The sequence below is a fragment of the Mustela nivalis genome, assembly GCF_964662115.1.
Source record: "Mustela nivalis genome assembly, chromosome: X".
In the NCBI taxonomy this organism is placed as follows: domain Eukaryota; kingdom Metazoa; phylum Chordata; class Mammalia; order Carnivora; family Mustelidae; genus Mustela; species Mustela nivalis.
This window is the reverse complement of record NC_139040.1, coordinates 15,801,103-15,813,301: the sequence shown is the minus strand read 5'-3', so window position 1 is coordinate 15,813,301 and position 12,199 is coordinate 15,801,103. Positions and strand designations below refer to the sequence as shown.

The window sequence follows — 12,199 nt, the reverse complement described above, 5'->3', positions numbered from 1 at the left end:
AAAAATATTTATTTGTCAGAGAGAGAGAGAGAGAGAGCACAAGCAAGAGGAACAGCAGGGAGAGGGAGAAGCAAGCTCCCATGGGACAGGGAGCCCCTCATGGGGCTCTAGCCCAAGACGCTGGGATCAAGACGAAGCTGAAGTCAGTACAGTTGGAAGTTAACCAACTGAGCCACCCATGGGCCTCGAACTTTTGTTCCTAGACACATGTATTTCTTTAAAAAAAAAAATTATTGATTGAGGCACCTTGGTGGCTCAGTCATTAAGTGGCTGCCTTCAGCTCAGGTCATTATCCCGGGGTCTGAGGATCGAGCCCCGCTTCAGGCTCCTTGCTCAGTGGGAAGCCTGCGTCTATCTCTCCCACTCCCCCTGCTTGTGTTCCCTCTCTCCCTGTGTCTCTCTCTGTCAAAGAAATAAAATATTTTTAAAAAAGTATTGATTGACTGAGAGAACTCCCCAGCACGTGGCGGGTGGGGGGAAGCAGCAAGGGAGAGGGGAATCTTAAGCCCACTGTGTGCCCAGCGCTGAGTCCAAACGGGGCTTGATCTTAAACCTGGAGATCTTGGCCCAAGGTGAAACCAAAAGTCAGAAGCTTACCCAGGCTGAGCCACCCCAGGCACCCCCAGATGTATGTTTTCTTTAGAAAGATTCTTTACAATTAAAATGTATACGTAGGGGAGCCTGGTGGCTCAGTGGTTAAAGCCTCTGCCTTTGGCTCAGGTCATGATCTCAGGGTCCTGGAATCGGGCCCCGCATCAGGCTCTGCTCAGCAGGGAGCCTGCTTCCCTTCCTCTCTCTCTGCCTGCCTCTCTTGCCTACTTGTGATCTCTGTCAAATAAATAAATAAAAATCTTTATTAAAAAATGTTTATGTGGGGCGCCTGGGTGGCTCATTGGGTTAAAGCCTCCGCCTTCGGCTCAGGTCATGATCCCAGGGTCCTGGGATCGAGCCCCGCATCAGGCTCTGCTCAGCAGGGAGCCTGCTTTCCCCTCTCTCTCTCCGCCTGCCTCTCATCTCTCTGTCAAATAAATAAATAAAATCTTTTAAAAAAATGTCTATGTAACTTACCAGCAGCATGTCCATTTATCCTTCCGCTAAATGGGTTCAGGTGGCCCTCAGAGCACAGACCCCCTTTACACACATGAGGAAGCCCCTTCCTCCCCTTTCCTTCCAGCTGGCTCAGACTTGGGGGAGAGGGAAGGAGAGGCAGGCAGCCAACTGAAAATCGAGAAAGAGAGGTGGCCCACCCCCTTCCTCGTTGCATTTTCACTTCTTGTTCCTGTTCCTTTCCTCACTCCAGGAAGATGGAGGAAGGCTGGACATTGTGTCCGCTTTTCCGGAGCCTTTGGGAGTGAAGGAGCCTCTTTCCTGGACCTTCGGTGCTGGTTCTCCAGGGATGCTGTCAAGCCCCATGGGAAGGATTCCTCTGGGAAGAGGGTCTGGGCCCCTAGACGAACCAGAAGGATCTTCAGGAGGATGGGTGTGGACGTGGGCAGTGCTGTGCAGGCAGCGCCCAGGATCGACCCCTGGGGCCAATTTCCTTTCCCGTTCCCTCTTTCTGTCTCCCTCTCCTGTCTTTGCCAGCCGCTGCCCTATTGAATGTCTTATTTGTGCTTCTGACTTTCGGAGACACAAATGGGGCCCTGCACATGGACACTGAAATGCACACCCCCCCCCCCGTAACTTTGTGGTGGGGGGACGTCCTTCCAGTACGATCGATGATCCATCCATAGGCACTTGGTGGAGTCTCTGTGCCCAGGCCTCTCCAACCTCCAACCCCCCACCCCCACCTCCGCCCCACAACCTCTGCCCCATGAACATGGCCCTCAGCTGTTTTGTGGTCGGAGGTGCCACCGCGTGTATGCTGCCTGGGACCGGCCTCTGCCCAGGGTCAGGCGCACCACAGAGATGCGCCGTAGGCAGTGCCAGCTGCTCTGGGGCTTCTCGAGTGCCACCCACTGCTCCGGTTCGGGGACCTGTGCGCACAGCTGTGCGCCCACACCGCCTGGCACCAAAAGGTCTATGGCCACAGCCCTCAGCGCAGCGCTTCCCGTCGCTCAAGGTGGCGGCTGTGGGACTCGTCCCAAGCGACCCGGCCTGTCGCGCCTCCCTTTGCTGTGAGCCGCGCGGCAGCGGGTGCGCGAAGCAGCCCCTCCCGCGACCCCGGAGGCCAAGTCAGACGGCGGCGGCACAGGGGACATGCCGGGGAGGTGACTGCATGTGGAGGGCTGCAGTGGTTGCGTTTAACCGCAGGCGGGAGGGACACGGAGGAGCGGGCGTTCCGAGGTGTGGGCAGGCGCGTGTTGGGGTGGCAGAGGACTGTGCCCGCCCGGCAGGGAGCACAGGGACTGGAATCGTCCCCCGCTTCGCGGGACAGGCGAGCCCACGGCTGCGCTGCTCCCACGGCTCCGCCCTCGCTCGGGTGCCCTGGTCGTCGCCCCCTCCCATCCCCCCGTGGGCAGGCCGCGTCCCCACGGCGCACGACAGCCCACTTCTGCACGCCCACGTCCTCACTCAGCTCTGCACATTCTCCGCTGCCAGCTGCCGCCCACCAGGCTTTACCCCACCCCGCCGAGGGGGGCCCCCGGGGGACAGCGAGCCCTTTCCTTCAGGAGGCCCTGGAGGTGTTACGTTCCCGTATTAAAATGTCATGTGCTCTGATTTTTTTTTTTTTTATTTATTTTACAGAGAGAGGTCGCAAGCAGGCAGGGAGGCAGGAAGAGAAAGAGGGGGAAGCAGGCTCCCTGCTGAGCAGAGAGTCCAACGCAGGACTCGATCCCAGGACCCTGAGATCATGACCTGAGCTGAAGGCCGCGGCTCAACCCACTGAGCCACCCAGGCGCCCCTGATTTTTTTAAATATGAAATAAAACCAACAAAGGCACAATGCTATAGTGTCTAAAATGATATTCCCATGAGCAGCAGAATAACAAAATCAAAACCAGTACCCTAAACTTCCCACCCCGCTCGTGGCCCGTTCTTCAACAACGTCTTTCACCGGGGTAGCAACTAGTTTTCCCAGGGGGACACAGCCAGGCCTAGGGACAGGAGTCTCGGTTCTGGAAGGACCCGCTTCTGCATCACCGTTCCCCGGCTCTTGTTTCAGGTTAAAGGTGGACGAGATGGGACCTGCTGTGGGATCTCACCACCTCCCAGGCCCGGAGAGCCCCTGCATTCCGCGTTACCAGGCATGGAATCCCCAGCGTAACTAAGCGTAACTAAGCGTAACTAAGGGTAACTAAGCGAAAAACGCCCTTTGAGCAATAAAAGCATATCAAACCGAAAGGGGTGAAAAGTTTTTATTGTAGTAGCTGAAACAAGGGAGATGGATGTCATATTAAATCAATTTTTATTTTGTTTTTGTTTTGCACTTTGAAAAATTGTGGGTAGGCATAAGCAGGTAAGGCCCCTGTTTTTTGTTTCTTTTAGCAAGGGCCAGCCACCTCCCCCCGGGTGGCTCAGGTCAGCATCCACAGCCATGTGGACAGATCCACATCGCTCCTGTGCCTGCCCACCTGCCTTTCCAGCAGGAAGTGCAGCACATTTTTGGTTGGCATGTTTTGTCTTGAGCGGCGGCCACTCGTCTTCTTCTCATCACTGGGTGTGGATGTGCTGGGCTGGACTTCAGACTTTTCTTTCTCCATGACCGGTCAACACCGTAGATGCCTTCACGAAAGGAACCCAACGGAGAAAGCCTGAAAAGAGATGAGGAAGGAAGTTAGAAAGCCCCGGATCTAGAGCCCATGCTCCTCCCCACGTCTCTACAGTCCCGACTCCATGCCGGTTTGAACAAATGGTAGTTCTGTAACCTCCCCCTTCTACCCAGTAGGGCTGGGATTCATCGGGTGGGTTAGTGTGGTAACGGCCCCAAACCATATTACAAATGGATGGCTTACCTCACAGACCACTGAGGTTTCTGTAGACGACGGTCAGAGACGACGGTCTGTCCAGAAGAGAGGTCGAGAGAGGAGTGAGAGGAACAATTCTTCTCTCCTTGTCTTCTTCTTCTTCCTTGAGGTCCCATTGGCTAAGCCCCAGAGGTGTCATGGTGACTCACAATGGCTCTCAGAACCTGAGGCCACATGCCTGATCTGAACACTGGCGGTTATCACCTGGGTTACTTCTGGTTCAGGGCTGAAAACAGTGAGTGGGTGAGGGGTGCCAGAGGAGGGGCAGTTATTATCCTCATTCATGTGACACTTGAAGCAGTTGAGGTCAATGACAGGTCACACACTCCTTTTTTTGAGAGGCAGGAAGACCAACTCACCCTTCCCCTTGCTTTCCTCCCACCCCCTGGAGAATCATGTCAAGACACTCAGATAAGGTGTTCAGGGTCTAAAAGACATCACAAAGGGATAAAAACTACTATTAGTGCATTATATTACTATTATTAGTGCATTATATTACTAAAAGAAAGAAGCAAAACTGCCTTTTTCTAAAGGAATTTCCTTCTTAGAAAAACCAAAGCCATCACCCAGGAGGTAGATCAGGAAAGGTCAGTTGATACAAGTTAAACACATAAAAAGCACATTTTGCATATTCTAAGAAATAAAATAGAAATACAATGTCTGATTCTCATTAGTCACAAGCATTTTGAAACACCTACCAATATAATTCTTTGAAAGAAACCTATGGAAAATATACATGAACCTTTTATATACTTCCTGTTTGAACACTAAATTAATATCTTAATTATTTTGGGGGGCAGGGGAAGGAAGACTAATCTTTGAAATGATATCAATTCTCCTCTAAATCTATGACTTCAGTGCAATTCCAGTCAGAAATCACAAGTGTGATCTTGGAACTAGATGACTGGGTTATACAATTATCTTAAAGAGAAAATGTGAGGGATTATCCCAATAGCTATTAAATATCTATTATCTATCTGTTATCATATTATCTATTAAAACATACTCTATAGGATTAGTGATAGAAACAGGAATTGATAAACGTGTCCATGGAACAAAATAGAGCTTCTAGAAGTATCTTCATTATATCTGTGGGGTTCAAATAAATGATAAAGCTGGCATTTCATGGCAGCTATCACCTCAAGGCGGTATCTTATGACTAAGTCAGTGTGTGTGTGTGTTAGGTGTGTGTGTGTACACACGCACATGCATGTGCAAGTAGATGGGCGTTCAGAGGGACTTCTGGGGCACGTGTTATTTCCCCTATAGCTAATTCTAGATCCCATCCACTTTTACAGGTTTTTTCCAGTTGTGCTTCTTCCTGGAGCCATCTGCAGTGTCAGCCAGGTATGGAGGAAGAACATTCTGAAGTGGGTCCCGGCACGCCCACGCCGAGCATCAGGAAGAAGGCAGACGAGTACCTAAAACCCACGGCCTCTCAAAATGTGCTGAGCTTTTTGCTGGGGAGGCAGCTGGGGAGGCACAGAAATGACGAGAATCTGAGGGAATGGCTGTGGACGCTGACACAGAAAACACCAGGGTGGAGCTGGCCTTTGCCAAAAAGCCACGTGACCTACTCACCCACGATCCTTGGGGATTATGAAAAATCCACGAAAATGATGTGGATCAACAAATCCTTCCCCTGAGGGCACCATTAAAACTGAAGTTACATGGTCCCTTCTTGTGGTTTGGGGTGTGATTTGTTCACATGCTCACTGTCCTTGTGACTCCTGGTCGTGCTACAGGGCAAGGCTGGCAATTCCCCCTTAAAGAGAAGGTTTACTGACATGGCAGCGTCTGGGGGTTTGGAACTGAGAGGGGCCCTCTTGGGAGAGGATGAAAAAACTGTGGAGTTTCTAAGTGGAAAATGCCTTACACCTCGCATTTACTGAGGGGATGGGTCTTCAAGGAGGCCGCTGGGATGCCTCCATTGTTCGCCCTCCAAGCTTGAGGGAGACAGTGGGAACAAGTCAGAATCACAAATACATCTTTTTGAAATTTTTTAAAGATTTGATTTATTTATTTGATAGACAGAGATCACAAGTAGGCAGAGAGGCAGGCAGAGAGGGAGGAGGAAGCAGGCTCCCCGCTGAGCAGAGAGCCCCATGCAGGGCTCGATCCCAGGACCCTGGGATCACGACCTGAGCTGAAGGCAGAGGTTTTAACCCACTGAGCCACCCAGGTGCCCCTCACAAATACATTTTAAAAGGGAGTGACTGTGGGGTTTATGGGTGGCTCAAGGTTGTGATCCTAGGGTCCTGGAATAGAGCCCCACTGTGGGCTCCCTGTCAGCAGGGGGCCTGCTTCTCCCCCTCTCTCTGCTCCTCCCCCTGCCTGTGTTCTTTCTGGCTGTCTCTCTGAAGTAAATTAATAAAATCTTAAAAAAAAAGAGGGGGAGTGACTGGGAGGGTTGGGGGCAGCTCTCTACGTGGTCATATATCAGGGAAAGCGTGGTATGGAGACCCAGAGATGAGGTCTCCAAATTGCCTTGAAAGACCCCACCAAAGAAGAAAAAGTCAGATTTAAACAGCTGCTAAAATCCATCCAGATAAAGGAGACCTGTCATGATCCTGACCTCTTGTTCCTTCCCATGCTGAACAGACCCTCCGGGACTAAGGGTTGCAAAAAGAGAGGGAGGCAGGTGCCGGCCAAGTCTCAGCAGGAGGACCAGGCCACACCACACCTTGTTCCCCCTTCCTACCCAAGGCTTCAGCCTGGCGCCAGCCAGAGCTGGGGGAAGGGAGAGGCACAGGCTCCGAAAATAGATTAGAGTTGTGGTTATTACCTTGGAAAGGACACTGACCTTGTGGCATACTAAGCTCACTGAAGATGTTCTGTTACCGGATAGTGGTCAGAAAAGTCACAAGGTTGACCCTGGGGTTGATGATGGGGAACAGAGAAGAAGGGGCCCTGCAGAATGGATTTGGCTGGGGTATTTGGAGGGGTCAGGAAACAAGATCATTGGGTTTGGTCCCTGGAGCATGTAGCTGTGAAATACCAACCATTATTAATGAAGGACTAGCAGCTTCCAGGGGCAGTAAATCTCTGGCCCTTTTGATGGCCTTGTATCATGTCCGGCATGCTCCAAGAGTGAGAAAATGTTCTCAGGCTGAGAGTCATGGGTGACTAGTCAGCAGCCTTGTGGGTGTTGAGGCGGCAGCTGGCTTTGAAGGGCAAGAATCAAAATATATTAAGTCACTGTCAGAATCTTTTTGGCGTTGTCTGCTTCTTAAATATGTCAATATTCTATCCACTGTGTAAAATTTTCAATGAAGTATAATTATATTTCTTCTCTAGGGCTGGTCATATGCTCATTTTTTTAAAAAGATTCATTTATTTATATTAGAGAGCATGAATGAGCAGGGGGGCAGGGGAAGCAGTACAGAGTGCAGAGGGAGAGAGAGAACCCCGATCTTGACCTGAGCCAAAATCAAGAGTCGGAGCTTAACCTACTGAGCCACCCAATTGGTTAAACGTTTAATACGTGATCAGGTCACCTGGCTGGCTCAATCTGTTAAGTGGCTTTATAATTATAAAATTATATAATTCAATCTGGTTTTGGGAGCCCCAGTCCCAGAAAGTTTTCAGAGAAGTTTATAGATGTCTAAAGAACGTTTGCATTGCAGGCTTTACAATCTCCCTCCACGGGAAGGGAGAGCAAGACTGTGGCCATCTGTTCCACCTGAAGGTGTGCCCCCACCCCGGGGGGACAGTGGGGCACGGGGCTCTCCCTGGGATTTCATAAGGATCTCAGGCTGTGGGCGTGAGCAGCTGTGTTCTTGCGTCCAGTCAAGAGGGGCCCCAGCTGCAGCGTCTCCTGTCCTGCAGGAGGGGTCCCTCAGCGTGCAGAGGGCAGCGGCACCTCCCTTCCCAGTCTCCCATGGCAGCTGGAACCGGATTGATAAATATCCCCATCACTCAGGTCAGGATCCCAGCGTCCTGGGATCGAGTCCCACACCGGGCTCTCTGCTCAGCAGGGAGTCTGCTTCCTCCCTCAGTCCCCCCTCCCACCTGCCTCTCCGCCTGCTTGTGATCCCTGCCTGTCAAATAAATAAATAAAATCATAAAAAAATTTTAAAAAAATTTTAAAAAATATATCCGGGACACCTGGGTGGCTCAGTCAGTTGAGCGTCTGCCTTCGGCTCAGGTCATGATCTCAGGGTCCTGGGATGGAGTCTCATGTTGGGCTCCTTGCTCAGCAGGGAGTCTGCTTCTCCCTCTCCCTCTGCTGCTCCCCCTGCTTGTGCACTCTCTCTCTCTGACAGATAAATAAATTAAATCTTTAAACTAAATAAATATCCCCATTGTTACCCTCTCTGTGTTTAGGAATGGGCCACGCCTTAGGCTGCTCCTCCCCACCAGGTTCACCCATGACCACACCCAACACGACATCCCCATCACGTGTGCCTCTTGCTCTAGGGGTTCTCAGAAATGCGTCTCTGGGTGGTGAGTCCAGTTCATCGCCACCATGGCCACTGTATGCCACAGAGGGCCTTCTTTAGGTTGGCTTGAGTCCAATTGTGGATCTCTGTCGAGGTTCAGAATAGGCTTTCAGTGCCCGGCCCCACTGTTTCCTGCTGTCTTTCTGTCACCAATCCCACCTGTCATCTAATACTGGCAAAATGCCTTAGAGCTATCACAACTTCCGGCTGCAGCTTTGGGGGCATCATGGAAATGACTGGGGACCCCTAGGGACCTGGAGGATCCCAGCTGCTTGCCCTCTGAATTAACTTTAGTAGAGTTGTCCCCTTTAAAAGAGATCCAGTAAAATCCCTGTTTACAGTAAGACAGGCTCAGGGAACTTGGAAAGAACTTTCCTTCAATGGGGCATGACCCAGTGAGACAAAACCCAAGAAGGGATTCAGTCCATGACCACCCCAGGGGCACTCAAAGCTGATGTGAGAGGGGGCAGTCTCTTTAGCGTCTCACTGCCCATCCGTTAGGGATCCCCATCACCTCCCATCTGTGTCCTGGGCCCAGATGCATTGATCACCAGTTTAAAGTATAGAACCATAGTTCCCAAAGTCTTCCGTGGAATACTAGATCTATGAAATGAGTAAGTGTTCTGTGAGCAAAGCACTCCCTTGACCAAGATGTCTGGGGAACTCTACACTGTGCCCTTCAGTGGGTAACACACAAGGTCCATCAGTACTGAAATCTCCAAACAGCCTTCTTTTTAAAAGTATTTTATTTATTTATTTGAGAGAGAGAGAGCAAGAGCAAGGGGAGGGGCGGAGGGAGAGGGAGAAGCTGACTCCCTACAGAGCAGGGGGTCCAATAATGTGGGGGCAGGGCTCAATCCCAGGGCTCCAAGATCATGACCTGAGCCGAAGGCAGATGCTTAACCGACTGAGCCACCAAGGCGCTCCCTGTCCTGACATTCTCCCTTTCTTTTCCAAGTCTCTGAGAACGTAGCCTTGTCTCTCCAGTGCCACTGCATACAATTTTACAGGTGTGTTTACCCGGGGACAAGCTCCTGGGAGACGCTGGAGGTTGAAGAGGGATGTGACAGGTGCCACAAAGCCACCGGGAGAGGAGTCAGGCAGATCTGGGAAGGCCAGGGGCTTGGGTGAGGCAACCAGGTAGAGGTGAGGGTCAAGCCAGTCTAAAACCCTGCCAAGCAGGGGGCCTGGGTGGCTTAGTAGGTTAAAGCCTCTGCCATTGGCTCAGGTCATGATCTCAGGGTCCTGGGATCGAGCCCCACATCAGGCTCTCTGCTCAGCGGGAAGCCTGCTTCCTCCTCTCTCTCTCTGCCTGCCTCTCTGCCTACTTGTGATCTCTGTCTGTCAAATAAATAAATAAAATCTTAAAAAAAAAAACCCTGACAAGCATCTTCTGGGAGAGCTCCTCAGGGGAAGGGGACTGAGATCCAGAAGGAACAAGAAGAACAGGGAGAGAAATTTCATCCATAGCACTAAGCTTGCCAAGAAGAAAGCAAATTTTCCATATGTTTAAAATATTTTAAAACTTAGGACACCTAGGTGGCTCAGTTGGTTAAGCATCTACCTTCAGCTCAGATCAGGATCCCAGAGTCCTGGGATGGAGCCCACATCAGGTTCCTTGCTCAGCAGGAAGCCTGCTTTCTCCTTTTCCCTCTGCCTGCCGCTTTCTCTGCTTGTGGGCGCGCGCTCTCTCTCTCTCTGACAAATAAATAAAATCTCAAAATATTTCAAAACTTAAAAGTTGGGGGATGAGGGGCTCCGGGGTGGCTCAGTGGGTTAAAGCCTCTTCCTTCAGCTCAGGTCATGATCCCAGGGTTCTGGGATCGAGCCCCACATCGGGTTCTCTGCTCCATAGGGAGCCTGCTTCCTCCTCTCTCTCTGCCTGCCTCTCTGCCTACTTGTGCTGTCTGTCAAATAAATAAATGAAATCTTAAAAAAAATTTGGGGATGAATAAAAGATAAAAAAGTAGGGGGCTAAGCGAAAGGCAAAACACTGTCTTCAGGGTGATAAATTCTCACGGGGTTATCGCTGAACATTTCTGAAACTGCCTTACATGTATACTGGTTGAACAAACGAAGTTTATGGGTGCCAAATGCTGGGAGCCACTGTAGGTGAGCACAGTTAGAGATAAGCAGGAAGGGAAGGCTAGAATGATCTACGCAGTAATGGATCAGAGCCAGAGACACTGGTATGAAGTCATATTTATCTTAACAGACAGACACAGATGGGTAGATGTAGAAATATTTATAGGTATGCATATATACAAGGTATGTTAGTTTCCTATTATTTCTGTAACAAATTATCACAAATTTAGTGGCTTAAAAGAAAAACTCTTTTTTTCTCTTAGCCTTCTGGAGGTGAGAAATTTTAACTTAAGTTGTTAGAGGGTGACATTCCTTCTGGTGGCTTCAGGCAAGGCTCCATTTCCTTGTCTCTTTCAGTTTCTGGAGGCTGTCTACATTCTTTGCTTCGTGACCCCTTCTTGGCATCACACCAACTACTGGCTTCCAAAGTAATATCTCCTACTACCACATCTGCTCCGTCTGTCTCTCTCTTGTAAGGATTTATAGTGAGTTCAGGAACTGGGGTGGGGAGGTGATCGAGGGAGACACAAGACCATGAGACGCAGTAACAAGCTTTATTTGGGCCGCACAAGGACAGGGCTGTCTGGGAGGGGAAATTCCTCCCCACAAGAAACCTTCCAGAGGCAGAGGCATGGGTACCACCCCCTAAATGGGGAATACAGCAAGGGCATTTTCAGAGAAGGAGGGGAAATGAGAGAGGAAATGTTTGTGTCTGAGTAATGTCACCCAGCAGCTTGGTGAGGAGTCTCCGGGTCAGACAGGCCAAAGAGAAGCAACAGTTTGGGGACATTTATACAGCCCAGTACTCGACTCACCTGTGGTTTGCAGGTGATGGGTGAAGTTTTATGGAGCATGTAAATGAGGCAGGCCCCAAATGGCTTTGAAAATAGGTTTTTTGGGGGGTGCCTGGGTGGCTCAGTGGGTTAAAGCCTCTGCCTTCGGCTCAGGTCATGATCTCAGGGTCCTGGGATCGAGCCCCACATCGGGTTCTCTGCTCAGCGGGGAGCCTGCTTCCTCCTCTCTCTCTGCCTGCCTCTCTGCCTACTTGTGATCTCTCTCTGTCAAATAAATAAATAAAATCTTTAAAAAAAAAAAAGAAAATGGGTTTTTTGGCACTATTTAAAACAACTGAATGTATGAGAGTTTGAGTGTGACAGCAGTGGGGTTCAGGCTAACGGTCCCAGCCTGTGACGAAGAAGTAAACAGCACAGGGGTTCATCGTGAGGGGCCACCCACAGCTGAGGACAGGACAAAACGAGAAAGGGGGAACAGCAGTGGTTACCAGTGGCCATACTCGGCTCCCTTAACTTGCACACTTTCCACCACGCCCTAGAGCAGCGGACCTTAATCTTTGTTGGTGATTTTAAGTATCTAATGAAGGCCATGGAATCACTTTCTAGAAAAACACACAGACATATCGAATTCTGCATCCATTTTCCAAAAAATTACAAAATGTTCTAGAACATACACAGACCCTCTAGAGCTCCACTACCCAATATGGTAGCCACAGGTTCCATGGGGCTGTTTCAGTTTAAATCCATTGAAACCGCACATTCAGTTTCTCATTCAAACTAGCCACATTTCAAATGCTCCAAAGATAACATTGTAGAAGGGCCTACCGACAGCTTGGCTTTAAAAGCCATGGGCACAAGGCTAAGAACCTCATCCCTTAAATGAAGTCCTATACATCTGGTGGCCTGAAATCCCAATTCCAGTCCAAAATGGGTCGTCTTTTTTTTTAAAAAAAGATTTTATTTATTTATTC

The 12,199-nt window shown here is 50.0% G+C and overlaps 1 long non-coding RNA gene across 1 annotated transcript; it reads right to left on the bottom strand.

The window, feature by feature from the left end:
• Positions 1-3,331: 3,331 nt before the first annotated feature.
• LOC309855987 lies at positions 3,332-11,506 on the bottom strand. Its single transcript, XR_014307023.1, has 3 exons — positions 11,246-11,506; positions 3,896-4,133; positions 3,332-3,694 (listed from the first exon to the last, which is right to left on the bottom strand). It is a non-coding gene; the product is annotated as an uncharacterized lncRNA (long non-coding RNA).
• Positions 11,507-12,199: the final 693 nt, after the last annotated feature.